Source organism: Scyliorhinus canicula, chromosome 13 (assembly GCF_902713615.1).
Source record: "Scyliorhinus canicula chromosome 13, sScyCan1.1, whole genome shotgun sequence".
NCBI classification, from domain to species: Eukaryota; Metazoa; Chordata; class Chondrichthyes; order Carcharhiniformes; family Scyliorhinidae; genus Scyliorhinus; species Scyliorhinus canicula.
The window spans coordinates 5,444,297-5,471,473 of record NC_052158.1 but is presented as its reverse complement, the minus strand read 5'-3'; the positions used below and the strand labels follow the sequence as shown (position 1 = coordinate 5,471,473).

The 27,177-nt window shown below is 48.3% G+C and overlaps 1 long non-coding RNA gene across 1 annotated transcript; it reads right to left on the bottom strand.

Moving 5' to 3' along the window:
* Positions 1–8,043: 8,043 nt before the first annotated feature.
* On the bottom strand, positions 8,044–11,006 carry LOC119975853. The gene is made up of 3 exons (XR_005462811.1): positions 10,791–11,006; positions 10,009–10,102; positions 8,044–8,657 (listed from the first exon to the last, which is right to left on the bottom strand). It is a non-coding gene; the product is annotated as an uncharacterized LOC119975853 (long non-coding RNA).
* Between the last annotated feature and the right edge of the window lie 16,171 nt (positions 11,007–27,177).

Sequence of the window (27,177 nt, the reverse complement as noted above, 5' to 3'; positions counted from 1 at the left end):
TCCCAGTGTGCCTCCCGCAGCTCTGGCTGCTGGGGGGGGCCCTGCTGGCAAAACCGGGTCCGCGCATGTGCGCGGTGGCCTACCTCAATGCGGGCGCCGCCGACATGGCGGAGCCGCACAGCGGGCCCGCGCGGAGTAAGGTAGGACCCCCCCCCCCCCAGATCGCGATGGCCCGCTGATCGCTGGCCCCCGATCGTGGGCCCGGCCACTTCTGAGGCCCCTCCCCCATAGTCAGATACCCCCACCCATCCCACCAGGACAGCCACCGCGGCCGCGGGTCTGAGCCCCCGCCGGGTGGTACCAGATGTAAACTGCGCCGGCGGGAGTTAGGCTGGTCGACCGCGGAGCATCGCCACGAGGGCCTGTTCCAATGGCCCCCGATCGGCACCGCGTCAACCACGCGCGCTCTACTGGCGGGTCCGTGGAGAATCGCGAAAGCGCCGTTGCGCCGGATTTCCGGGGTGAACGGATATTCTCCACCCCCTGCGCCGGGCGTGATTTTGGCGCGGAGGGTTGCAGAATCCCTGCCCTGTGTCTTTACTCAACCCTCACCCTCTTCTTGTGTCAACAAAGGCTTAATCTAAAAAGCTTCCTTTTCCCTTGGATACCTTTTCCAAACCCAATAGTTACGGGTAAAAGGAGCCAATTTAACCCGTTCTTGAGTTAAGTACTAAAAAGATAAGGCGAAATAATAAAACACATGCACCTAAATTCATGCAGATTAGAAGAAACAATCAAATCCAATACTCAGTAATATAAACAAAAGTTATACAGCACAGTTCTTGAGTTGCGAGGGGTAGGTGGCGAGCGTACGGCCGTTACAAATTGATTCCAGGATCTTCTGCAGGTGAGTAGCTGATTCTTTGATTTCCATGTTTTGTGGTCTTTCTGCTGGCTGGTTGACTTCCACAGTCAGGGAGAGAGTTTGACTAAGTGATCCACATCTGACCAGCTCTGTGAATACCTCCACCTGAAAGGTGATATTTGTAATGAAATACTGATCTCAGAATAGTTCAAAGAACAGAGGAAAAATGGGGAAGACCATTTACAATGTCCGACTCTGTCCAGTGTGGTAAACTGAATTAAAATGCATTTCCTGCGATTTACAAGTTTTGAAACTAACTTAAACCAGCAGAGACAGCTGCCGATGTTAACTGTAAATAATTGTGCTTCACTCTACACAGGTAGTGGCCATTAACACTGTTATACAGGTAGTGAAATGGTCATTACCTGGAGATTCATTATACAGATAGTGGCCATTACCTGGAGATTCATTATACAAATTGTGGTCATTAACTGGAGATTCATTATACAGATTGTGGTCATTAACTGGAGATTCATTATACAGATTGTGGTCATTAACTGGAGATTCATTATACAGATAGTGGCCATTAACTGGAGATTCATTACACAGGTAATATCCATTAACTGGAGATTCATTATACAGGTAATATCCATTAACTGGAGATCCATCCACTATAAACAGACACAGGCTGAAACCATGGCAGTTGAGGTCGGAGGTATCTGCTGTAATATGTAACTCTATAAATAAATAATAACGTCAGCAAAGATTAGCTGCGGTTCTATCCTTCACTAACTGGTTTTCTGGAATATAAATATCTTCATTCATTATGCGCCTGAACTCTACAATGGTGATAATAAAGGACTCCGCTCTCTTCACTTTTCCCAAAGCCTCCTCAAAACTACTGGCATGAACAATGAGACGTGGCTGATTTATCCTATCTCTTCCCCTCATCGGGGCCACGAGGCGGAGCAGTGGTTAGCACTGTTACCTCACGGCACTGAGGACCCAGGTTTGCACATTCTTCCGTGTCTGCCTGGGTCTCACGCCCACAACCCAAAGATATGTAGGGTAGATGGATTGGCCACGCTAAATTGCCCCTTAAATTTACTTTTAAAAATCTTCCCTTCAACCACTTCGCGACCTTTCAAAGCCTTGAGATATTTGACGTCAAAACTGCTGGTTTTATGCAAATATTTTCTATCTTTACACTCATAAAGCATGTGTAGTCCAACTAGAAATGTTTCATTGCATTTAACACTTAAACCACCGATATAAACATTAATGTAATTCTGCAGATAAACTGTGGGCAGCAATAATGTAGAATGTGTTGCCTGAATGGATGGGGGAGGCAGATTCAATAATAACTATCAATACGAAACTGGATAAATACTTGAAAAGGAAATAAAAACTTGCAATGCAATGAGCGAAGATAGGGTGAGGGATGATGGAGGACTAATTGAATAGCTCTTTCAAAGAGTCATTCGACATGAATGAGCCACTATCGGGGTAGTTGTGCTTGAGCGCTGTTGTTTCCCTCTTGTTCACCTGGGTGAGGAGGCGAATCAGGCTGGACCAATTGATCCTGGTGACAGCGATGTGATTTGGCGAAGACAGACAAGGCACAACGAAAGATGAAAGTAAATTACTGCGGATGCTGGAATCTGAAACCAAAACAGAAAATGCTGGAAAATCTCAGCAGGTCTGGCAGCATCTGTAGGGAGAGAAAAGAGCTAATGTTTCGAGTCCAGGTGACCCTTTGTCAAAACTGGACATCTGGACTCGAAACGTTAGCTCTTTTCTCTCCCTACAGATGCTGCCAGACCTGCTGAGATTGTCCAGCATTTTCTCACAATGAGGATTTGGATCATCTAGTTCAGTAATTGAGTTTTTGCCGCGTTAATCCAGGACCTCATGGCCGCACTCCTGCTGCTCACTCCTACTTCACCAAGTTCACTCAGTTCTCCTGTGTAATGACAGAAAGTTTAGTTTTCGCTGGGGGCGGGGAGAAGCAGCCTCCTCTTCGTTCTTCTCACGCCCAGCAGAAACAGGACAGAAGTGGGGATGTTTGCTGACACTGGACTTCTCTCGGATCCTGAAGCAGACCATGTCCATATGCAGCAAGTTCTGAAGAATGTTCGGGCTTGGGTTGATAAGGGATAAATGAGGAATTTCTTCAGCCAGAGGGTGGCGAATCTGTGGAACTCTTTGCCGCAGAAGGCTGTGGAGGCAAATTCACTGAGTGTCTTTAAGACAGAGAGATAGGTTCTTGATTAATAAGAGGTTCATGGGTTATGGGGAGAAGGCAGGAGAATGGGGATGAGAAAAATATCGGCCATGATTGAATGGCGGAGCGGACTCAATGGGCTGAGAAGCCTAATTCTGCTCCTATATCTTATGGTCTTATACTTGCACATGGAAATGCCAGGCAATGACCATCTCCAAGAATCCAACCATCTCCCTTGACACTCAACGGTGTGACTATCGCTCAACTTCTTATAACTTATCAATGACCAGGATCTGGACTGAGCCATCCATGTTAATACTGTGACAATCACTGTGTACCTCTTTCTATCTGCATACCTCTCTCACTCTGACCCTCTCTCTGTGTATCCCTCACTCTCTCTCTGCCCCTCTCTCTCTCTGTCCCTCTCTCTGTCCCTCACTCTCTGTGTCCCTCACTCTCTGTCCCTCACTCTCTCTGTCCCTCACTCTCTGTCCCTCATTCTCTCTATCCCTCACTCTCTCTGTCCCTCACTCTCTCTGTCCCTCACTCTCTCTATCCCTCAGTCTCTCTGTCCGTCACTCTCTCTGTGTCCCTCTCTCTCGCTGTGTCCCTCTCTCTCTCACTGTGTCCCTCTCTCTCTCTCGCTGTGTCCCTCTGGTTTAGCACACTGGGCTAAACAGCTGGCTTGTAATGCAGAACAAGGCCAGCAGTGTGAGTTCAATTCCCGTACCGGCCACCCCGAACAGGCGCCGGAATGTGGCGACTGGGGGCTTTTCACAGTAACGATAAGCAACAACTTGTGACAATAAGCAATTATTATTATTAGATCAGTTGCTTGGTGTAGTGCGGAGATTAACTCACCTCCTGACTCTCCAAAGCTTGTCCGCGGTCTACAATTCAGGAGTCTGATGGAATACTCTCCACTTGACTGGATGAGTGCGGTTCCAAAAACACTCAAGAAGCTCAACAACATCTGAAAGAAAGGAGACCACTTGTTCAGCATCCAAAACATAGAAAATAGGAAAAGAAGTAGGCCATTCTGCCCTTCAAGCCTGCCCCATCATTCAATTTGATCATGGCTGATCTTCTATCTCCTGCAGTCTCCCCATATCGCTGACACATTTAGAGTCCAGAAATCTATTTTCTTCTTATATTCAGGTGACTTGGTCTCCCACAGCCATCTGTGGTAGAGAATTCCACAGGTTCACCACCCTGTGTGAAGACGTTTCACCTCATCTCAGGCCTAAATGGCCAATTACATATCCTGAGACTGTGACCCCTTGTACTAGACACACCAGTTCGGGGAAAACAACATCCCTGCACCTAGTCTGTCCGGTCCTATCAAAACTTTATTTCTTTCAATTATATCTCCTCTTTCTTCTAAATCCAGCGAGTAAAGGCCTAGCCAACCCAATCTCTCCTCGTACGTCAGTCCTGCCGCCCCAGGAATCAGTCTGGTGAATCGTCACTGCACTTGTGTCATGTGACAGTACCTTTAAGAAATAGGTGTTTATAAATAGGTGTGTATATAAATATCTGTAGTGAGAGTACCGTTAAGAAATGGGTGTTTATTACTGCAGTGATGTCAGAGAGTGGGTGGAGCTGGGCTGTCTGTCAGCTTTTTACTTTCGTTTTAGGCTGTTTGCTGCCGGGTGTGTTTTAGTTTCGTTTTAGAACATAGAACATAGAACACTACAGCGCAGTACGGGCCCTTCGGCCCTCGATGTTGCGCCGACCTGTGAAACCATCTGAAGCTTATCTGACCTACACTATTCCATTTTCATCCATATGTCTATCCAGTGACCACTTAAATGCCCTTAAAGTTGGCGAGTCTACTACTATTGCAGGCAGGGCGTTCCACACCCCTACTACTCTCTGAGTAAAGAAACTGCCTCTGACATCTGTCCTGTATCTACCACCCCTCAATTTAAAGCTATGCCCCCTCGTGTTGGTCATCACCATCCGAGGAAAAAGACTCTCACTGTCCACCCTATCTAACCCTCTGACTATCTTATATGTCTCTATTAAGTCACCTCTCAGCCTTCTCCTCTCTAACGAAAACAACCTCAATTCCCTGAGCCTTTCCTCGTAAGACCTTCCCTCCATACCAGGCAACATCCTAGTAAATCTCCTCTGAACCCTTTCCAAAGCTTCCACATCCTTCCTATAATGTGGTGACCAGAACTGCACGCAGTACTCCAGGTGTGGCCGCACCAGAGTTATGTACAGCTGCAGCATGACCTTGTGGTTCCGAAACTCAATCCCCCTGCTTATAAAGGCTAGCACACCATATGCCTTCTTAACAGCCCTATTAACCTGGGTGGCAACTTTCAGGGATTTATGTACCTGGATGCCGAGATCTCTCTGTTCATCTACACTACCAAGAATCTTGCCATTAGCCCAGTACTCTGCATTCCTGTTACTCCTTCCAAAGTGAACCACCTCACACTTTTCCGCATTAAACTCCATCTGCCACCTCTCAGCCCAGCTCTGCAGCTTATCTATGTCCCTCTGTATCCTATAACATCCTTCAGCACTATCCACAACTCCACCGACCTTCGTGTCATCTGCAAATTTACTAACCCATCCTTCTACACCCTCTTCCAGGTCATTTATAAAAATGACAAACAGCAGTGGCCCCAAAACAGATCCTTGCGGTACACCACTAGTAACTGAACTCCAGGATGAACATTTGCCATCAACCACCACCCTCTGTCTTCTTTCAGCTAGCCAATTACTGATCCAAACCACTAAATCACCTTCAATTCCATACTTCCTTATTTTCTGCAATAGCCTACCGTGGGGAACCTTATCAAACCTTATCAAACGCCTTACTGAAATCCATATACACCACATCAACAGCTTTTCAGAGCTGGATAGCTGCAGTCACAGCCAGAAGGTGTATGAATCTCTCTCTGTAATCAAAAAAGACTGTAAATCAATCCTGGTGATTTAAAACTAATAACAGTCGTGACTTTAACCTGATGTGCTTCTGGTAAAAGGTGCTTTAAGTCTTATGGATGTTAAAAGGAAAGCTTAAAGGATTACTTAAGTGTTGTATTCTTTGGGGGTTGTATTTGAATTAATGGTTGCTAAGTTGTTCACTGTATGTTTTTAAAAAAGGTTAACTTGAGTTCATAGAATAAACATTGTTTTGCTTTAAAACATACTTTTCCGTATCTGCTGCACCACCCCTGTACAGTGGGCTGTGTGCTCCCCATACCGCAATGTATTAAAAGTTGTGGGTCAGGTTAACTCCCTGATACACTTTGGGGTTCTCTAAACCCTGGCCCATAACACTTGTTTATGGCAAATATATTTTTTCTTAAAGAGGTTAAAACTGCACACAATACTCCAGAAGCTATCCCACCAAGGCCTTGTACAACTGCAATGTCTTCTTTGTTCTTATATTCAAGTCCTCTTGCAATGAAGGCCAACATACCATTTGCCTTCTTAGCTGCTTGCTGTACTTGCGTGCTTGCTTTCAGTGGATGAGTGCAGCCCCAACAACTCAAGAAGCTCAATATAATCCAGGGCAAAACAGCCCACTTGATTGCTTTTAAAAATAAATTTAGAGAACCCAATTATTTGTTCCCAATTAAGGGGCAATTTAGTGTGGCCAATCCACCTGCCCTGCACATCTTTGGGTTGTGGGAGTGAGACCCACACAGACACGGGGAGAATGCCCAAACTCCACACGGACAGGAGATTCAGCTCTCAGAGCTCTTTCTCGGTGCATCGGAAAGGCTGGACGTAGGAGGAACCAAACAGAAGATCGAAGCTACCAGGAGAAAACCAACAGGTAAAGAAGAGAGATTGTCACGGAGGCACGGAAATCTGATCAAGCGACCAGGAGAATCCACAGTGACCCAAGCCAGGAATCGAACCTGGGACTCTGGTGCTGTGAGGCAACAGTGCTAATCACTGTGCTACCATGCCGCCATGTGGAAATACCTCTTTAATTCCATTCTGCATGTATTATGGCAGTTGGTTACCTCTTTAATCAGCGTAACGAGCCAATTAGCTTAGCATTGCGTGAGTCGGCTCTTGATTTTCAGACCCGCCCGCTAAAGTATTTTATCCCAGACTGGCCTATCACCGAGAATGCAACCTGATGTTGTCGCTTCCGATAATATGTCGGTCCATGCACATCTCACTCGTTAGCAGCACATATTATTCAGCCCTATCTTGCCGCTTTTAGGAGATTTTTGAGGTTTTAAAATATTGTGACAAAGTTGTGTTGCAAAGTAGACTCTGAAACTATATTTTAATGAAAAGCAGCAATTCAGCAGTCTTCAGACTTGCGGAACGAGGAAACACAGATGCAATTGCGAACCATTCAGTCTTTGTCCTCTGGATTCTTCGACGTTGTGCTGCACAGACACTGGGGGGCTCCTCACTGACAGCGAAGACATCAGTTGTTCAATCATTCCACTCTGTATTAAATCGTTCTCCTAAATATGAATTTTGGGTCATTGTTCATATGGTGCAATGTCAAAAACATGTTAACAAGGGCTGAGGCAGTCACCAAAATCAGTTTAATGGTCTGTAGTGTTTTAAATAACTAGAAGGTACCTGGCTGTCAAATTAACAATATTGCATGATGTTGGGCGGTAAGGTAGCACAGTGGTTAGCACTGTTGTTTCACAGCTCCGGGGACCAGGTTCGATTCCCGGCTTGCGTCACTGTCTGTGCGGAATCTGCACGTTCTCCCTGTGTCTGCGCGGGTTTCCTCCGGGTGCTCCGGTTTCCTCCCATAAGTCCCGAAAGACGTGCTTGTTCGGTGAATTGGACATTCTGAATTCTCCCCCCGTGCACCCAAACAGGCGCCGGAATGTGGCGACTAGGAGCTTTTCACAGTAACTTCATTGGTGTTAATGTCAGCCTACTTGTGACAATAACGATTATTATTATTTATTGTTAAAGTAGAATTTGGCCTCTCTGTTTAATAGTCTGTTGGTATCACCTATAAGATACACTCAAGCCAACACTTTGTTACTGGTTGTAATGGCACATGCTGCATATATATTGGACAAAATTTGTCACCAAATGCCAACAATGAGCATTATAGTTTTACTGGAAGTTTTCTAGGATTGGGTGAATATTCTAAGGGGAAAAAGTATCATGCATGATTGAGAGCAAGAGTTAGAGTATAGATGGGGGGGTGGGGGGAATAAGGGACCTGGAAGCAGGAGGACACTGAGATCCCCGATCTTTCTCCCTGGCCCTGCCTTTGTAACCTCTAAACGTGACAATTGTAAGGGACTCCTGGCTAGTCTTTCATTTTCCACATTCCGTAAACTTGGATGCCATCCAAAATTTTATTGCCTATGCCGATACTCCTAACAAGTCCCATCCACCCATCCCTCTCTGCTCACAGATTTACATCGGTTGACAATAAGCAATGCCTCGGTTTTTACATTTTCACCCTTGTGCTCCATTCTTGGCTCTGCATTTCGATGAAAGCTGTTAAGTTAAGGCCCCATCTGCCCTCTTGGGATTGTACAAAAGATCTGACCAAACCATTTTGAAGAGGAACAGGTCAGTTCACCTGGTGTTTGAGCTTCTGTGATCCGCAGACACTCAAAGGTGCTTCGTTTGGAACAAATAACAGGGCTACGTCCGGTCCTGCATAAAAAAATACAATGACCACCAGTCAGTGAAGAAATTTGTCATATTATAATAATCTTTATTGTCACAAGTAGGTTTACATTAACTGAAATGAAGTTACTGTAAAAAGCCCCCCCCACCCCCCCACCCACCCCCCACCCCACCCCGTCGCCACATTCCGGCGCCTGTTCGGGGAGGCTGTTACGGGAATCGAACCATGCTGCTGGCTTGCTTGGTCTGCTTTCAAAGCCAGCGATTTATCCCTGTGCTAAACATTAACGCTGAAATGGTTACTGTAAAAAGCCCCCCCCCCGTCGCCACATTCCGGCGCCTGTTCGGTTACACGGAGGGAGAATTCAGAATGTCTAATTCACCTAACAGCACGTCTTTCGGGACTTGTGGGAGGAAACCGGAGCACCCAGAGGAAATCCACGCACACACAGGGAGGATGTGCAGACTCCGCACGGACAGTGACCCAAGCCGGGAATCGAACCTGGGACCCTGGCATTGTGGAGCAACAGTGCTACACACTGTACTTTAAACAATGACTTGGAAGCAAATTCAGCAATCACACAACTCTCTTTCCACCGAGGGGAATAGTCCTTCAATCTACTCTGACCAGAACCCTCATGATTCTGAATATCTCAATCAAATCTCTCGACATTTTCATCTCGAAGGAAAATAGTTCTATCTTCTCCAATTGATCCACGGGACGGAAGTTTCTCCTCCCTGGATCCTTCCGGTGAATCTTTTCTGCACTCACATCTTTCCTGAAGTGTGACACCCAGAACTGGACGCAATGCTCCAATTGAGATCGAACGAGTGTTATACTCAATTTTAACATAAATTCTATGCTCCTATGAATAAAGTCTAGGACGCTGTCTGCTTTATTAACCCCGCTCTCAGTCTGACCTGCCACCTTCAATGATTTATCCACATATACACCCCCGGGTCCCTCAGCTCTGCTCTAACCCCAATTAGAGTTGGACCCTTTATTCAAATTGTCTCACCACAATCATCTACCAAAATGAATCACTTCACACTTCTCCCCATAGTGCAGGAGGCAATTCGGCCCATCGGGTCTGCACCGACTCTCCGAAACACCACCCTACCTCGGCCCACTCCCCCACCCTTTCCCCATGAACCCACACACTGACCATGGCCAATCCACCTAACCTGCACATCTTTGGACTGTGGGACGAAAGCGGAACACGCGGAAGAAACCCGCGCAGACACGGGGAGAAAGTGCAAACTGCACAGTCACCCAAAGTCGGAATTGAACCCAGGTCCCTGGCGCTGTCAGTCAGCAGTGCTAACCACTGTGTCGCACTTCAATTTCATCTGCCACATATCTACCCATTTCACCAACCTAATTATGTCATTTCGAAGTACCATCCCACTCGCCCTTCATGATGCTTCCTAGTTTCGTTCATCCTCAAATTTTGTGTGCATTGTGCGAAAACCTATTTTTTACAGAAAATCGAAATGTTATATCAAATATTCAGAGATGCCATGCACTTGATCTCTCGCTGACCCACAGCTGAATGTCAAAGGGCCCGATTCTCCCAAAAGGGAACAAAGTCCACTACCGAGGGCATTTAGCCAGTGCAGAGAAACACATGGCTAAGAAATGCGACTTGCGTACGCATAGCTCCATTTTGTAGATTGTAGGGAAAGATCATGGGCTGGATTCTCCGCACCCCAATGCCAAAATCGCATTCGGCACCTGGGTGGAGAATCCAGCTTCCAACATGAAATCGGGACTGGCACCGGTTCAGCATTTCTCCGCCTCCACAAAAAGCGGCGTACTCAGGGAGTACGCCACGCACAGTATCTGCCACCGGAGGCCATTGCCAGAGGCCCGCCTGTTAATCTCCGCCTCCGACCGGCCGAATTCCCGACGGCATGGAACACTCAGGGTGCTGGCGTTTGGGATACTCTTGAGGCAGCTGCGGACTCAGTCCGTGGCCGCCGCAGTCAGGGGAGGGCCGATCAGAGGGCAGGGGTGCGTCAATTCGGGACTCCGGTATTTTTGAGCGGGCGGTCGGGATCGGGCACGCAGTTTCCATGGTCCAGGTCCACCATGGTGTTCTACCTCTTCATTCACCTGAGGAAGGAGCAGTGCTCCAAAAGCTAGTGTTTGAAACAAACCTGTTGGACTTTAACCTGATGATGTAAGACGTCTGACTGTGCAGGTCCACCATGGAGCATGGCGGCCGCCTCTGAGCTGGAAGTGCGAGCTCCACGATAGCTGCCTGCAAGACTGTGAATCTGTGGCCTTTTGCCGGCAGTTTTTCGGGCGTAAAAGGCCACAGTTTTCACAATGGCCGTTTTTCAAACAGGGAATCCAGCCACAGGGCACATGGATTCTTCCTGCCCGCCGCAGGATCACCATGGGCGGCAAACTGACCTCGGGCGGGAATTTCCAGTCACCAGGGTGGACGCGGCCAGAGAATCCAGCCTGGCATCCAGATGCCTGACCTCCCCCTCCCCCCTCACCCTCGGACGCAATGTGGGCCGGCAGCCCCCACGCCGGGCAACCCCGGCCGGATCATACCGGTGCAAAAAATGCCAACTTGGCATCACCAATCTGGCCGTGTCCATGCCAGCTGGCAGTGTTACTGGGGCATCTTGGCAGTGCCAGGCTCCGGTTTCCTCCCACAGTCCAAAGATGTGCAGGTTAGGTGGATTGGCCATGCTAAATTGCCCTTAGAGTCCAAAATTGCCCTTAGTGTTGGGTGAGGTTACTGGGTTATGGGGATAGGGTGGAGGTGTTAACCTTGGGTAGGGTGCTCTTTCCAGGAGCCGGTGCAGATTCGATGGGCCGAATGGCCTTCTGCACTGTAAATTCTATGATCTAAATGCAATTTAGCATTGTCAAACCACCTGCACATCTTTGGACTGTGGGAGGAAACCAAAGCACCTGGAGGAAACCCACGCAGACACGGGGAGAACGTGCAGACTCCGCACAGACAGTGGTCCAAGCCGGGAATCGAACCTGGGACCCTGGAGCTGTGAAGCAACTGTGCTAACCACTGTGCTGCCGTTCTGCCCCTCAGTATTAAGGGTATAACCCTTAATGAATTCCCCCTTACCTGTTGTAATTTAATAATGAAATCCCAATAAATCCCAGCACACAGCATTCTTACTTGAATAAGACTATTGTTGCTGATACTCTGTTCCACTTTTCAAACAGCAGATTTGAATACCTTCCAGAAAGCACTGATCTCTTTTAAATACCACTGTGCTACCGTGCTGCCCGAGGTGTGGTGGGCAAATCAGAAGCCATTTGCCAGCAAGTAGAAACTTGCCTAAAAATAATGTGGTGCTGAAGATTGTGAGTGCTTCCTGCAGCTGGGTAGCAAACTAACCCCGAAATGCTGTTCACCAGATACATATCATTCATATTCAGTTGTCAAACACGTCAGCACTTTGAAATGCAAACGCATTAGAATTATGTTCTGTAGCCACCTAAGATGGACACTGGGCTACCAAAATGGAGAACTGCTAAGGCTGCAGGGAGAAAACAGTCTTAGTAAGGACAAGCAGTTTGCAGAAGGCTAATTAGCATTCTGCACGTACGAAAACCAGTTTATGGCCAGGTGCAGGATCTCAGCTTAAGGTGTAAATGGCAACAACGATTTGCATAGTAATGAGGTGATCCAGATCTGGGCCCACACAATAGAAACATTTGGGTTTGAATGGATACTTTGAGTGGACGCCCAGACGAAACGGCACCAGAAGTATCCATCACAAAGGACCCTAGAGACCGCCCCACCCATCGAGAAGAGACCCTCAGGTTGGGGGGTTTGGAAAATATCAATTGGGAGAAGACCCAATCGATATACAGCAGGTAGAGAACCGCCCCGAAAAGGCACGGACTTGGGGGACCTATAAAAGTAGACCCCGCACATGGTCCGTTCTGTTTTGTTGCTCCGGCTTGCTGTTGGTTCCTGTTTTGCTGTCTTCATCGCTTTGCTGATACATCGCATCCTGACTCCAGTTCCATCACCAGCCGTTGAGCACCAGCCATCGTTCAGTAAGTGCCAAAACAACGCTCGCTACGTGACCCAGGCATTGCTTATACTCTTGCCGACTATTAGTGAACAGAAGGTGCAGTCCAGAAAGGAACAAAGGCCTTGTCCCCTGACCTTACTGGTTCCTACTTAGATAAGTATTTAGTCGTTTAATAGTAGAAATAAGTATTAGTCTTTAGCGTATGCATGCGTATTTATTATATTGGTTATAATAAATATCAATCGTTTGAACTTACTAATCAGTGTACAGTTTTATTACTTTGAACCTGACCTTGATATACTTGTGAGGTGTCTAAATACGGCACCTGGCGACTCCTGAGCTGAATTACATACACAGAGCTGTAGCAGTGTTAAGCACACGGCCTTTAAACGGAGGCGTGTTAATACACTCCAATGAAACACGTAACACCCAAGTAAAACGTGCAACATTTAGTGGCGACATCCTGACGGGACGCGGTTACAAGTGGCACCCCCACTCCGTCGAGGACCCTGAAATTTGAATTAGAAATCTGAGTAAAGAAAAAGAAAAAAATCACAAGTAATCAAGGTGTTCAAACGAATAAACGTAATTCGGAAGTGTGTTTTGTGCATGCGTACTAACAGGGTTGTAAGGAAAACCTGAAAGCATTTTTGTTGCGACAAACTTTCGGGAGTTTTGTGAACGGAACATAGCGTAAGCCTTACCCGTTTCGTGAAACATAACCTCAACACCCCCTGTTCCAAATTTAAGTGAGTCAGAGAAAATGGCCATGCAGGCAATGGAACGCCTCATGAATCCAGATCGGTTTGTGGTCGCAGCGACCAGCAGTAGCCGAGTAGGTCAGTGTCCCGTGTGGGAGCTGGAACTCCGCAAGTATCTGCAAGGAAAGGGATGGCCCCTTTGGAAAGAGTTCTGTATGAATGAGGAGACAGGTCCCGGAAGTATAGGACATACTTGGTGGGAGAACCTCTCTCAAATTCATAAGAAAAACCTTAGTAAATCACGGAAGCCGATGGCAATCGTGTCCTGTTTGGCACAGTTGCGAGGCACAGAGGAGGTCGTTCAGACGCTCCGGGCAGAATTAGAAGAAAGAAATCGGATGAGCAAAGTGGATGTCAGGGACATCGAGAAAGAGAATATGGAACTTAGAGGGAAGTTGGCAGAGAAAGGTAGAGAGGTGGATGATGCCAAGAGGGCACATCAGTCTTGTCTAGCCCATCTCAGCAGTTCCCAGACCCAGTACGAAAAGGCCTATCAGGACGTGCAACGTGCCGTCCTGATAAGAGAAGAATCAGAGAAGCAGGTAGAGGCTTTGCAGAGGCAATGCTCTGACCTTAAGGCAGCTTTAAAAGCACTCCATGCTGCCACCACAGAACAAAGACAGAGTACAGTAGACCATGCAAAATGCAGGAAGCAGATTGCGGAGCTGCAATCGCTGCTTTCAGTGCAAAATGGGTTCCAAAGCACCTTTGGAACGCAGTTAGATGAGGAGAATGCCCCAGACTGGAAGGAATTAAGTGAGACAGCGCAGCGTTATGTTCAGGGAACATGTGCGCCAGCAGCGCAGCAGAAAAGACAAGCACCCCAACCCCCCACAGATCAGATAGTTACCGCACCAATGAATCCAGTCACCACCCAAAGGAAAGCAACCACAGAAGGCGCACCTGATATTACCTACACCACCCCCTTAACTGTAACCCAACTCAGGGACGCGTGTGAGAAGATCACTCCGTTTCTCCCCACCGCAGACCCGCACCAGTTTTTCGCGAAAGTGAAACAGCAGGCAACCATGTACGGCCTGGACGAGAGAGAGCAGGTTAAGCTCACGGTTCTGAGTTTAGACCAATCGGTAGTAGCAGCCCTCCCCGACCCACAGTACGTTGGCGGAGGCACCCTAGAGGAAATGCACACCTCCATTTTAGATGCCATAGGGTATAACCGAGGTGACCCAGTCGAAGGACTTAACAAGTGCCGACAAAAGAAAACCGAGCACCCCACAGCATTTGCAGGAAGGCTGTGGATCCATTTTAACGCAGTTTTTGGTGATTTAAATAGAGCCCATTTGAACCGAGAAAACATGGTTAAATGGACGCGCACCATAATTTCCCATGCCACAGATGCAGGACAGAGTGCTTGCAACAGTTATGACCCCTCAGAAGAAGCCCACAATGAGAAATGGGTCCTGAAAAGATTGTCCCGCGCTTGGGAGCAATCAGTTCAGGGCAGAGGCAAAGTGAAATCCCCAGAGGAAGCTCAGGCTGCAGCGGACATTCAGGCAGTGAGAGCGCACCAAAACCCCGCGTGGGTAAATGAAGGAAAGAACAGCCCTCCACAGAAGTCGCAGGAATGCTACAACTGTGGCCAGTTAGGACATTGGGCTAAGGAATGTAATGCACCCCAAAGATCACAGAGAGGCCAGCAGACAGGCACTCTGAATAGAAACAAAGCAAAACCGATCCATAGCATAGGGATACAGTCAGGACAGACCAATGTGGACGGGATGGACTGACGGTGTTCGGGCTCCCCCACTTGGGTCTGTGACACTCTTTGGGATCAATCCGGAAGACCGGTAGTCACAGCTAAGGTTAGAGGGAAGCCCATAGAGTTACTTTGGGACACAGGAGGGTCCCGCACCACGATTAATTCCACCACCGCGGCACAGGCAGACACGTGGCCGACCACCTTCACCATCACACTTAGCGGTTTCACAGAACACTCGCAGCAGGGACACATTACAGCACCCGTAGCAATCCAGCTAGGGAACATTTCCACCAAACACCCCGTCGTTCTAGTAAATCTTCCCCGGACAGCAGAACACATACTGGGGATAGATTTTATGAATGCCCATAGCCTGTCGTTTGACCCAGTTAACCAGTGTGTCTGGCGAATGGCGAGATCAGACAGAGCACCCGCTACTCTCACAGTTGGAGAGTACGCTAATCGGATTAGCGCAGTAGGCGACTATTCATTTGACCTGACTGCACTAAACACGGACAGACAAGTAAAGGCAGTATTACACAAACACAGGACAGCTTTTGCCAGTCACCGGCATGACTGCGGCAGAATGACTGGACAAATTCACGTTACCGGACCTGACCCCCGACCACAGAAACAATACAGATTTCCCCTAGAGGCAGAGGGAGAAATAGAGAAGGTAATAGGTAGCTTATTGGAGCAAGGGGTACTTAGAACAGTAGCCTCCACCAATAATGCCCCTATTTGGCCAGTGAGAAAGCCCGACGGATCATGGCGTCTGACCATTGATTATCGGGAGCTCAATAAAGTAACCCCAGCAGTAGCCCCCACGGTAGCAACAAGTCCCGAGACCATGCTCAAACAGGGACTCAACTCCAAATTCTTCACGGTATTGGACATTAGCAATGGCTTCTGGTCAATCCCATTGGCAAAAGCGTGCCAGTACAAATTTGCCTTCACTTTCAAAGCACAACAGTATACGTGGACATGCCTCCCACAAGGATTCCACAATTCCCCCTCCATTTTCCACCGACAGCTGGCGAATGGTTTAGAAAAATTTTCCCGCCCTGAATGTCTGGTACAGTATGTGGACGACCTACTACTGCAGACAGACAGAAAGGCAGAGCACATTACGCTTCTGGCCGAGCTCCTGGAACTTTTAACCGAGATTGGATGTAAAGTTAACCCAAGAAAGGCACAGATTTTGGAAAATAAAGTGATGTATTTGGGTACAGTCATCACACATGGCAAACGCAAGATCGAATTCAAAAGAATTGATTCGATTGTCAAATTGCCCCTTCCCCAGAATGTTTCAGCCCTCCGGTCGTTCTTAGGACTGGTTGGTTACTGTCGGAACCACATCGATGGATTCGCGACAAAGGCAGCCCCACTCTCAGACCTCCTTAAGAAAGGAGCCCCCTGGGAATGGCTTCCGCAACATACAGAGGCTGTGGAGGAGTTAAAGAAAGCCCTTAGCGCAGCACCCGCGCTACAAGTCCCAGACCACCTTTCCCCCTATGCAATAGAGGTAGCGAGCACAGATCTGACCCTCTCGGCCGTGTTACTTCAGGAACGGCACGAGCAGCTAAGACCAGTGGCTTATGCCTCCCGACTTTTAGACCCAGTAGATCAAGGATTTTCAGCCTGCGAGAGGCACCTCCTTGCAGTTTTCTGGGCAGTGCAATACTTCTCCTACATCACCGGACTCAACCCCATCACCATTTTGACCGAGCACACCCCCACACAGTTACTCCTAGACGGTCGACTGAAGGACGGTTCAGTTAGCCAGATTAGGGCAGCTAGGTAGACACTACTCTTACAAGGACGCGACATTACGGTAAAACGGACCCGCACACACTCATTTTTAGCCGACAACCTCCAATACCCAGGACAGCCCCATGAATGTGAAATTGTAGCACCCCTACACAACACAGGACCCTTCATAGCGAAGACACCCCCCAGGAAGATAGGGAACCCAAGACAAAGCCCCCAACCCACAGACACGTGTGGCCCACTACGGATATACGTGGACGGTTCATCCACGGTTTTAGATGGTGAGCGTATCACTGGATGCGGCATCTATGTCGAGGACGCACAGGGTCACGCACTCGAAGAAATAGCTTTAAAATTGCCAGATCACTTAGGCGCGCAGGCAGCAGAGCTCGCGGCCATAGCATACATAGTGGACCACCCCGATTCTTTCCCCAGCCCGGCGGACATATATTCGGACAGTCTATATGTCTGCAACAGTCTGACAGATTTTCTACCCCTGTGGAGGACACGAGGTTTTGTCTCCGCAGACGGGAAACCCCTTCCATCAGCCCCTTTACTCCGCCACATTCTAGACAAAGCGAAGGACAGAACCTTCGGCATTATAAAAGTTAGAAGCCACCATAGGTCATCCCCCCCTGGGAATGTTCAGTACTCCCATTTGCACTCATGTTTATCCGAAATACGGTTTCCACATCTACAGGTTTCACCCCACACACACTCATGACCGGACGCCCTATGAAAGGTACAGAATTCCTTTTAGGACTGGACATGACTAGCCCCGAAGTGACGGCCCTCACCCATGAGAAAGCTGTTAAAGACCTAGTTGAAACTGTGAGGTCTGCACAGATCGCAGCCGCAGTTCAACTAGGGAAACGGCGCAGACAAAGCACAACCTGTTTTAATAAGAACGTACACCCCACAGAATTCCAGGTTGGGCAACAGGTAATGCTATCTGTATATAACCCCAGCAGTTTTTTGGCACCAAAATATTCCGGCCCGTATTCAATTTTGGACAAAATTAGCCCCTCAGTTTACAGGATAAAATACCCCAACGGAAAGACCGCGTGGTTCCATATTAACCAGCTAAAGGCAAATGGAACACAGTCTAACCATGCACACCATGTCCTGCTAGACGCAGCAGAACACCTCACCCCGCCCACTAGAGACACGTTTCCACCATCCCCCTCACAGACCACTTCTTCATCGGACTCGCCCACGACTCCGCCCACTGACCACGACAGACCACGCCCCGAAACGCCCACAAGCTGCCGCAGCAGAGACAGCGATACAGACACTGACTTTGAGGACAGCCACAGCACACAACCCTACAGCCCACACTGCAGCGACTATGACCCCGACTCCAGTGACCCCATGGAAGTCACTTATATCAAATATCCAGACCCACCACCCGACCCCGACTACCCCGACAATACCCATTCAAGTTTAGACCCAACACTTTGGCACAGGGACAATTCATACAGACTTGTCCGCAACGATGAAAGTAACCCCCGGTCACATAATTACAAAATTGCATGCCTGATCCACACAAGGGTGTGGGATCCGGGAGAGCAGGACGACACGGTGTCTGAATCCCGATACGGCAACCCCTTTGTGACCCTGTTCACAGAGGCAGAGAAAAAGTGAGGTGTCCAGATGATGTAAGATAGGAACCGCTTGAGGGAAGCCATATCCTTTCTGATGGAACCTGCACGTATGTTTTTTTCGTTAGTTTATGTTTGTTTGTTTTAATGTTATTGGTTCAGTTGGAGGTTGGACACCTTCTTTTCAGCCGAAAAGCTTGTGACCACCTCGCACGCACTTTAGCTTGTCCGCCGATACTTTTGAGAACTTCGGTTCCCAACCCAATGGTTTGATTGTGACCTCACACGCACACTAGTTTATCTGCAGATATCTCGGAGAACTTCAGTTCACTGTTTTCAGATGTTGGAGCATCTTGGCTCCTCCCTTGTTTTAGGTGCCCCTCTATTCGGCGAATAGAGGCTGCAAACCCACGGTAAACACATTCTTGCCCGTTTAATCCAGGTTACTCAGGCAGTGGACAAACGGCACTGAGGACCCGCCCTGTCTGAGAACCCACTTTGGTCAGCCAAGCTCGGGTACGGCACAGCACGCCCTACCCGGGGATCCCATTCAAATCGTACCCGTAGCGGCCCATACGCAACCCTTTTGTTTCAAATTTGTTTTCATTTTTCTTTAGGTAGCCCTTAGGCCGCCATCCCACATGCTATTTACATCCAGGAACATTCGGATGGTAAATTAGCAAAGCCTGCGAGACGGCTCGCAGGAGGAAAGTTGTTAGGTGTATTCTGTTCCTAAAATTCGCTTTTGAAAAAAAAAATGAGGGGAGTCACAGGGTGTGACTTGGCCAGTCATTTTAATGGGTCAATTGGAATTAAAGGACAGATACACTAACAAGTACGGATATTAAACTTTGTATTGACAGATACTGTGCTTGATCCCATAGCTTTCGAAGGACGAAAGAGGGTTCACAGCAAGGATCGACCATACAGAAGGAAGAGAAAGAGAACGAAGAGAAGACCATGATGGAAGCCTACCTATTACTGTTAAATGTTGTATTTCTATGTGTGGAAGCAAGGCACGTTTCCCCCACAACCCCCGCCATCAATGTTTCCCTCACACCAACTCCCCCGTGCTCAGCTCTGATCAGTGAAGTTCAGACCTGGTGCACAAAATGTATGACATGGTACTCCATGTCATACGTGATTGAATCACTACTAGTGGCGTGTTAATACACGCCAATAAAACACGTAACACCCAAGAAAAACGTGCAACAGTTCCCAACATTGGACGTATCAAACGCAGACTACTATGGATTTTGGCATTCCTGCCATATTGTCTACTTATGTTGCCAAGCACATCCCCTGCCAACAGGAGAGGATGATTCCACCCATTGTTTCGAAGGACATTGAAGCATTGCAATCATCCTTCACCGGGAGAAGAAGAGACAGTTAAGGAAACAACCCCATGTCCGTGTCCATATTTTGAGGAAATATTCTGTTCCTTTGTAAAGAAAGCTGTTTTATACATTGGCTTTGAGACTTTCCTGCTCAAGTAGTTCATAAGTTAACAGACTAGCTTTAGAAATTTGCCATGATGTGGACATGCCGGCGTTGGACTGGGGTGAGCTCAGTAAGAAGTCTTAAAACACCAGGTTAAAGTCCAACAGCTTTGTTTTGAATCACTAGCTTTCGGATCACTGCTCCTTCCTCAGGTGAATTCACCTGAGCAAGGAGCAGTGCTTCAAAAGTTAGTGATTCAAAACAAACCTGTTACACTTTAACGTGGTGATGTTAGAAATTTGCATAAGGAGATACCTAAGGATCTGAATTTTCAGTTGATTAATTTATGCAGCTGGTCAGTGTCGGAGTAAGTTTGGGAAACTCGATTATTGATCTATATCCATATCTGTTGGGGTTCCCAGTCTCACAGCAGATGGCCGACGTTCTATTATTGTTTATTTCTCTAGAGAGAGAGAGAGACGATGATTGGGATCTCTCTCTGTCCTGAATTATTACTATATTCTGATTTAGATTTCAGAGTTCCTCATGTGGCCCTGATTGCCCAGTGGATAAATGCACTGACTGGTGTGTCATGTGAGAGTACCTTTAAGAAATGGGTGTTTATATAAATATCTGGAGTGAGAGTACCTTTAAGAAATGAGTGTTTATTACTGCAGTGATGTCAGAGAGTGGGTGGAGCTGGGCTGTCTGTCAGCTTTTTACTTTTGTTTTAGGCTGTTTGCTGCAGGGTGTGTTTTAGTTTCGTTTTCGAAGCTGGATAGTTGCAGTCACGGCCAGAAGGGGTATTAGTCTCTCTCTCTGTAACCTAAAGACTGTAAGTCGATCCTTTGGTGATTTAAAACTAATAACTGCTCTCAGTAGTGTCTTTAACCTGATGTGCTTTTGTTTAAAGGTTTTTTAAAGTCTTATGGATGTTGAAAGGACAGCTTAAGGATTACTTAATGTTGTATTCTTTGGGGTTGTATTTGAATTAATGGTTGCTAAGATGTTCACTGTATGTTTTAAAAAGGTTAATTTGAGTTCATAGAATAAACATTGTTTTGCTTTAAAAAGTACTTTTCCATTTCTGCTGTACCCACACCTGTAGAGTGGGCCATATGCTCCCCAAACCACAATCTAGTAAAAGTTGTGGGTCAGGTGAACTCCATGATACACTTTGGGGTTCTCTAAACCCTGGCCCATAACAGGTGTGATACTGAGACTGAGAGAGCAGGGAGGTCTCCAGCCTGCGTTGAGTGAATTGGTCTCAGACAGAATAGTGGTGTGGCTACAACAGTTGTCACAGATAGTTGTCGGTGATAGATTTCTATTATAAATGGTTAAATATTACAGCACATAAATTGTCCATTCAGTCCCATGTACATCTCTGCTGAAGTGTGTGAATCCTGGGGATGAGCATGGGCTTTCCCAGTCAGTCTGAGTCTGGAGTCGTGGGAGCACATTTTTTGCACTCTGTACTTAATTTATTTGTTACGATAAACAGTTTGTTTAGTTACTAAACTTGTGGTCATCAATCTCTGATATCACACCGTCAAACCAGTAGCTTATGCCCGGTTCAATGTGGAGCAGTGTTTTTCAAAGTTTTTTCCGGGGACCCATTTTTACTAACCGGCCGACCTTCGCAACCCATGCCGGCCGACCTTCGCGACCCACGGCGGCCGACCTTCGCGACCGACACCGGCCGACCTTCGCGACCGACACCGGCCGACCTTCGCAACCCACGCCGGCCGACCTTCGCAACCCACGCCAGCCGACATTCATGACCAACGCCGGCCGACCTTCATGACCCACGCCGGCCGACCATCGCAACCCGCGCCGGCTGACCTTCGGGACCCACGCCAGCCGACCTTAGCGACCCAGGCCGGCCGACCTTTGCGACCCACGCCGGCCGACCTTCGCGACCCACGCTAGCCAACATTCGCGCCCAACGCCGGCCGACCTTCGCGACCAACGCCGGCCGACCTTCCCGACCCACGCCGGCCGACCTTCGCGACCCATGCCGGCCGACCTTCGCGACCGACACCGGCCGACCTTCGCGACCGACACCGGCCGACCTTTGCAACCCACGCCGGCCGACATTCACGACCCACGCCGGCTGACCTTCGGGACCCACGCCAGCCGACCTTAGCGACCCAGGCCGGCCGACCTTTGCGACCCACGCCGGCCGACCTTCGGGACCCACGCCAGCCGACATTCGCGCCCAACGCCGGCCGACCTTCGCAACCAACGCCGGCCGACCTTCCCGACCCACGCCGGCCGACCTTCGCGACCCACACCGGCCGACATTCGCGACCCACGCCGGCCGACCTTCGCGACCGACACCGGCCGACCTTCGCGGCCGACACCGGCCGACCTTCGCGACCGACACCGGCCGACCTTCGCGACCCACGCCGGCCGACCTTTGCGACCCACGCCGGCCGACCTTCATGACCCACGGCGGCCGACCTTCGCGACCCACGCCGGCCGACCTTCCTGACCCATGCCAGCCGACATTCGCGACCCACGCCGGCCGACCTTCACGACCCACGGCGGCCGACCTTCGCGACCCACGCCGGCCGACATTCGCGACCCACGCCAGCCGACATTCGCGACCCACGGCGGCCGACCTTCGCGACCCACGCCGGCTGACCTTCGCGACCCACGCCGGCCGACCTTCGTGACCAACGCCGGCCGACCTTCATGACCCACGCCAGCCGACATTCGCGACCCACACCGGCCGACCTTCGCAACCAATGACGGCTGACCTTCGCGACCCACCATTTTCTCTTACCTTGTTTGCTGCTGGCAAAATATCGCAATCACACCCAAAGCCCGTGATGTCGACGTTCAGGAGGCGTGACCTGCTCTCTGCCTCCCTTCAGGCAGGAACATTAAATTACAACTTAAAGAAGAGTCTTCTCCTGCGTCTCTGATTGCGCAAATTTGCGCGCAACAGGCGGCTTTTAACAATGCCGGCTGCGAACCGCCTTCAAAATGACGGCAGCGCACCCACAATTTTTTATATGGTTGTGTGGTGAATGTAATATATATATATATATATGATAATTCGCACTGTCTTTGTAAGCGCAGTAGCGCTATCCTACCACTAGGGGGAGTAGCTCTGGGAGTACTCAGGAACTTGTACTGGGCTACACCCTTGGCTCCGCCCAAGACTCCTCCCCCTAGTGCAGCTGTATAAATACCCTTGTCCAGAGTCAGCCTGAGTTCACTAAGAGTTCATCAACGGGTAACAGGCTGGCTCTGAAGTAAGTCGATTAAAGCCGAGATTCATATCGGAAACACGTGTCTGGTGAATTGATGGTTCCATCAGGTCGCAGCCGTCATTTTGAAGGCCGCTCGCAGCCGGCATTGTTAAAAGCCGGCTATTGTGCGCAAATTTGCGCAATCGAGAACGCCGCGAAGGGCCTCACAGTAGCATGGTGGTTAGCATCAATGCTTCACAGCTCCAGGGTCCCAGGTTCGATTCCCGGCTGGGTCACTGTCTGTGTGGAGTCTGTACGTCCTCCCCGTGTGTGCGTGGGTTTCCTCCGGGTGCTCCGGTTTCCTCCCACAGTCCAAAGATGTGCGGGTTAGGTGGATTGGCCATGATAAATTGCCCGTAGTGTAAGGTTAATGGGGGGATTGTTGGGATACGGGTTACGTGAGTTTGAGTGGGGTGATCATTGCTCGGCACAACATCGAGGGCCGAAGGGCCTGTTCTGTGCTGTACTGTTCTATGTTCTATAACCCTCCCGTCACCGCCCCGTGGGTCACGACCCCAACTTTGAAAATGCCTGATGTGGAATACAGGAGGGCATCCAGACGCAGCACTGGGCAGAGCTAAAAATGAGGTGTCAGCCTGGTGCACGATAATACAGGACTACTTGCGTGGTGAAGATAATCCACCTCGGCCACTTCCGGAGGGCCCCAGCATCACAGAAGCCAGTCTTCAGCCAATTCGATCCACTCATCGTGATATCAAGAAACCCTTTGTTAACAAACGAAGGCTCGGGGGACGATTCTGGCCCTCAAAAAAATCCCCATCAGTCGGCTTTCCACCAAGCGTGAGGACATGCGGGTGGTATAGAATGTGGAATTTCTGCTTCATCCCTCACATTGTTCACGTTGCTTTCATGGCCCACACCTGGTAAACCCTTCACCATATCGCTATCAGCCTGCTGGAACTCTCTCACTCAATGCACTTGTTTCACAAACATTCACAGCAATGGGCATTCTAGCATCGCTGAACTGAAAAGTAAGATTGTTTTACATTGGCTAATATAACACGGCAAATGGGAGTCGGGTTAAAGGGAGTTGGTTTAGCTCAGTTGGCTGTACGGCTGGTTTGTAATGTAGAGCCATGCCAGCAGTGTGGGTTCAACTCCCATATCAGCTATGGTTATTCAGGAAGGTTCAACCTTGCTCCTCGCCTGAAATGTGGTGACCCTCAGGTTAAACCCACCACCAGTCAGCTCTCTCTCAAAAAGGGGAAAGCAGCCTCTGGGACTGCAGCAACTTGTGTTTCTATTCAGTGTCTGAGAACCCTGAGGGGTGGGGAAGCTGACAACTTAACTTCAGTTTCAAATAAAAAAGTTAACCTTCTTCAAAGCTGCCTTTTACTCTGCTTAAAACAGAGATTTAGTGCCTTTTAACAGTGATATAAAATAAACTAAATTCACACCACACACATCATTTAAAAGAAAATCCTCCATTTGGTTCATGACTTCAAAGGTCAATTAGCATCTAAAAAATTTCACAGCCATATTGATTGAGAGATAAATATTGACCAGGACACGGGAACTCTCCCCAACTCAAAATGATTCAGTGGGATCCTATATATCCACCTGAGTAAGCAGGCAGAGACTTAATTGCCCAACATTCAACATCGTAGCTAATGGGGTGATTCAGCTTAGTGGGCTAGACAGCTGGTTTGTTAATGCAGAACATGGCCAGCAGCACGGGTTCAATCCCTGTACCAGCCTCCCCGAACAGGTGCTGGAATGTGGCGACTAGGGGCTTTTCACTGTAACTTCATACTTGTGACAATAAAAGATTATTATTCAGATATTGAAGCAGTTCATGTCCAAATGCAGCAATCCCCAGGCTTTGTAACAGTTTTTATTCTTCCATTATGGGTTCTGGACATCGCTAGCTAGGTCAGGTTTTATTGTCCATCCCGAGTTTCCCTTTGACAAGGTGGTGCTGAGCTGCCGTCTTGAAGCCGCTGCAGTCCCTGGGGTGCAGGTACACCCACCGTGCTGTTAGGGAGGGAATTCCAGGATTTTGACCCACGTTAGTGAAGGAAATTCCGATATGTTTCCACGTCAGGATGGTGAATGACTTGGAGGGGAACCTTGGGGGTGATCCCAGGTATCTGCTGCTCTTGTCCTTCTAGATGGTGGTGGCCGTGGGTTTGGAAGGTGCTGCCTGAGGAACCTTGGTGAGTTCCTGCAGTGAATCTTGTCGATGGTGCACACGGCTGACACTGTCCATCGGAGGTGGAGGGAGTGAATGTTTCTGTCCAAAAAGGTTACTGGGTTACGGGGATAAAGGGGATAGGGTGGTGGTGTGGGGCTCTTTCCCAGGGCTGGTGCAGACTCAATGGGCTGAATGGCCTCCTTCTGCACTGTAAATTCTATGATTCTGTGGGTTTTCCTTGATTGGAGATAAAAAGATACCAGTTAGGAGTTAAAGTGTTTCACTTTCTTGTTAAGCATTGTAAGCTACTTTTTTTATGACGTCAAAGTTAGTTTATAGAACATAGAACACAGAACAGTACAGCACAGAACAGGCCCTTCGGCCCTCGATGTTGTGCCGAGCAATGAGTACCCTACTCAAACCCACGTATCCACCCTATACCCGTAACCCGTAACTCAAACCCTATACCCCCCCCCTTAGCCTTACTTTTTAGGACACTACGGGCAATTTGGCATGGCCAATCCACCTAACCCGCACATCTTTGGGCTGTGGGAGGAAACCAGAGCACCTGGAGGAAACCCACGCACACACGGGGAGGACGTGCAGACTCTGCACAGACTGTGTTAGTAATAAAGTTTGTTTCAATATAACATATCCTTATTTGTGTGGAGTCACACTTCGAGCAAAGTATCCTTTCCTCGCATCTTACAAATTAAATGAAACATTGGGGTTTCTGTCTGGTATCCCAGCAACTATTGGGGTCTGGTCTGAGATTGTCATACCTGTATCATTGTTCCAATTTCAAAACCCATTTCCTATTCTGACAAAACTTTTCTGAGGATTTGTTAAACATTTCTACAGGTCTCCCAGTTAATTTCCAACAATTAGCTTTAGTTTGTCCAGGTTTATTTCAATGTAAGTAGATGACCATTTTCCCACATGTAACTAGCTGTGTAAATATCAGCCAAAAGCGCTACTTCTTGGGTCTTTAATACTTAATGCTCATCGAAATTGATTATAATGGTTACTGGAATGTTGTTTCAGAATTCTTCTGTAATGTACGGAAATTAATGTTAAATGATTAGTTTAGTTAAGTTATAATCAAACAATTAATTGATTAAAATGTGAGTATCGTGTGACTTATCTTAAAAGCTGTCAGTGTTATTTGCAGGGTGCTGTTATATCAATGCAAGGTTTGCAATTGTTCAAGTTTGAACGAGCAATATCCTGTCACTTTGCTGATTATCGCTACTCATGACTATCGTCCATTTTACTGCAAAACTCCGCACAGGCAGTGATCCCAAACCCATGGCCACCACCAGTTAGAAGGACAAGAGAAGCAGATACCTGGGATCACCCCCCACCTGGAGGTTCCCCTCCAAGTCACTCCCCATCCTGACTGGGAAATATATCAGCCGTTCCTTCAGTGTTGCCGGGTCCAAATCCTGGAGCTCCCTCCCTAACAGCACGGTGGGTGTACCTACACCTCAGGGACTGCAGCGGCTTCAAGACGGGATTTTCACAGTAACTTCATTTACTTGTGACAATAAAGATTTTTTTTAAAGTCCAGGCTAATGTTTATTTTCCCTCCTTTGTTTCTGATCCAATTCTCATTCAGTTGTGAAGAAAGGTGCTGCCTGAATTGTCAGATCAGCGAGTGTTTGAGCATTTTTTGTTTTTGGTATTCCTGCCAGTACCAGGTATCCAGCAGCAGGTGGCGATACTGCGCTGTAAAACTTTACTGTCTTTGTACAGCTCAACATCACCATCGTGTGGCTGAAATTGGCACTACAATGAACGGCCAGCAAAATTTC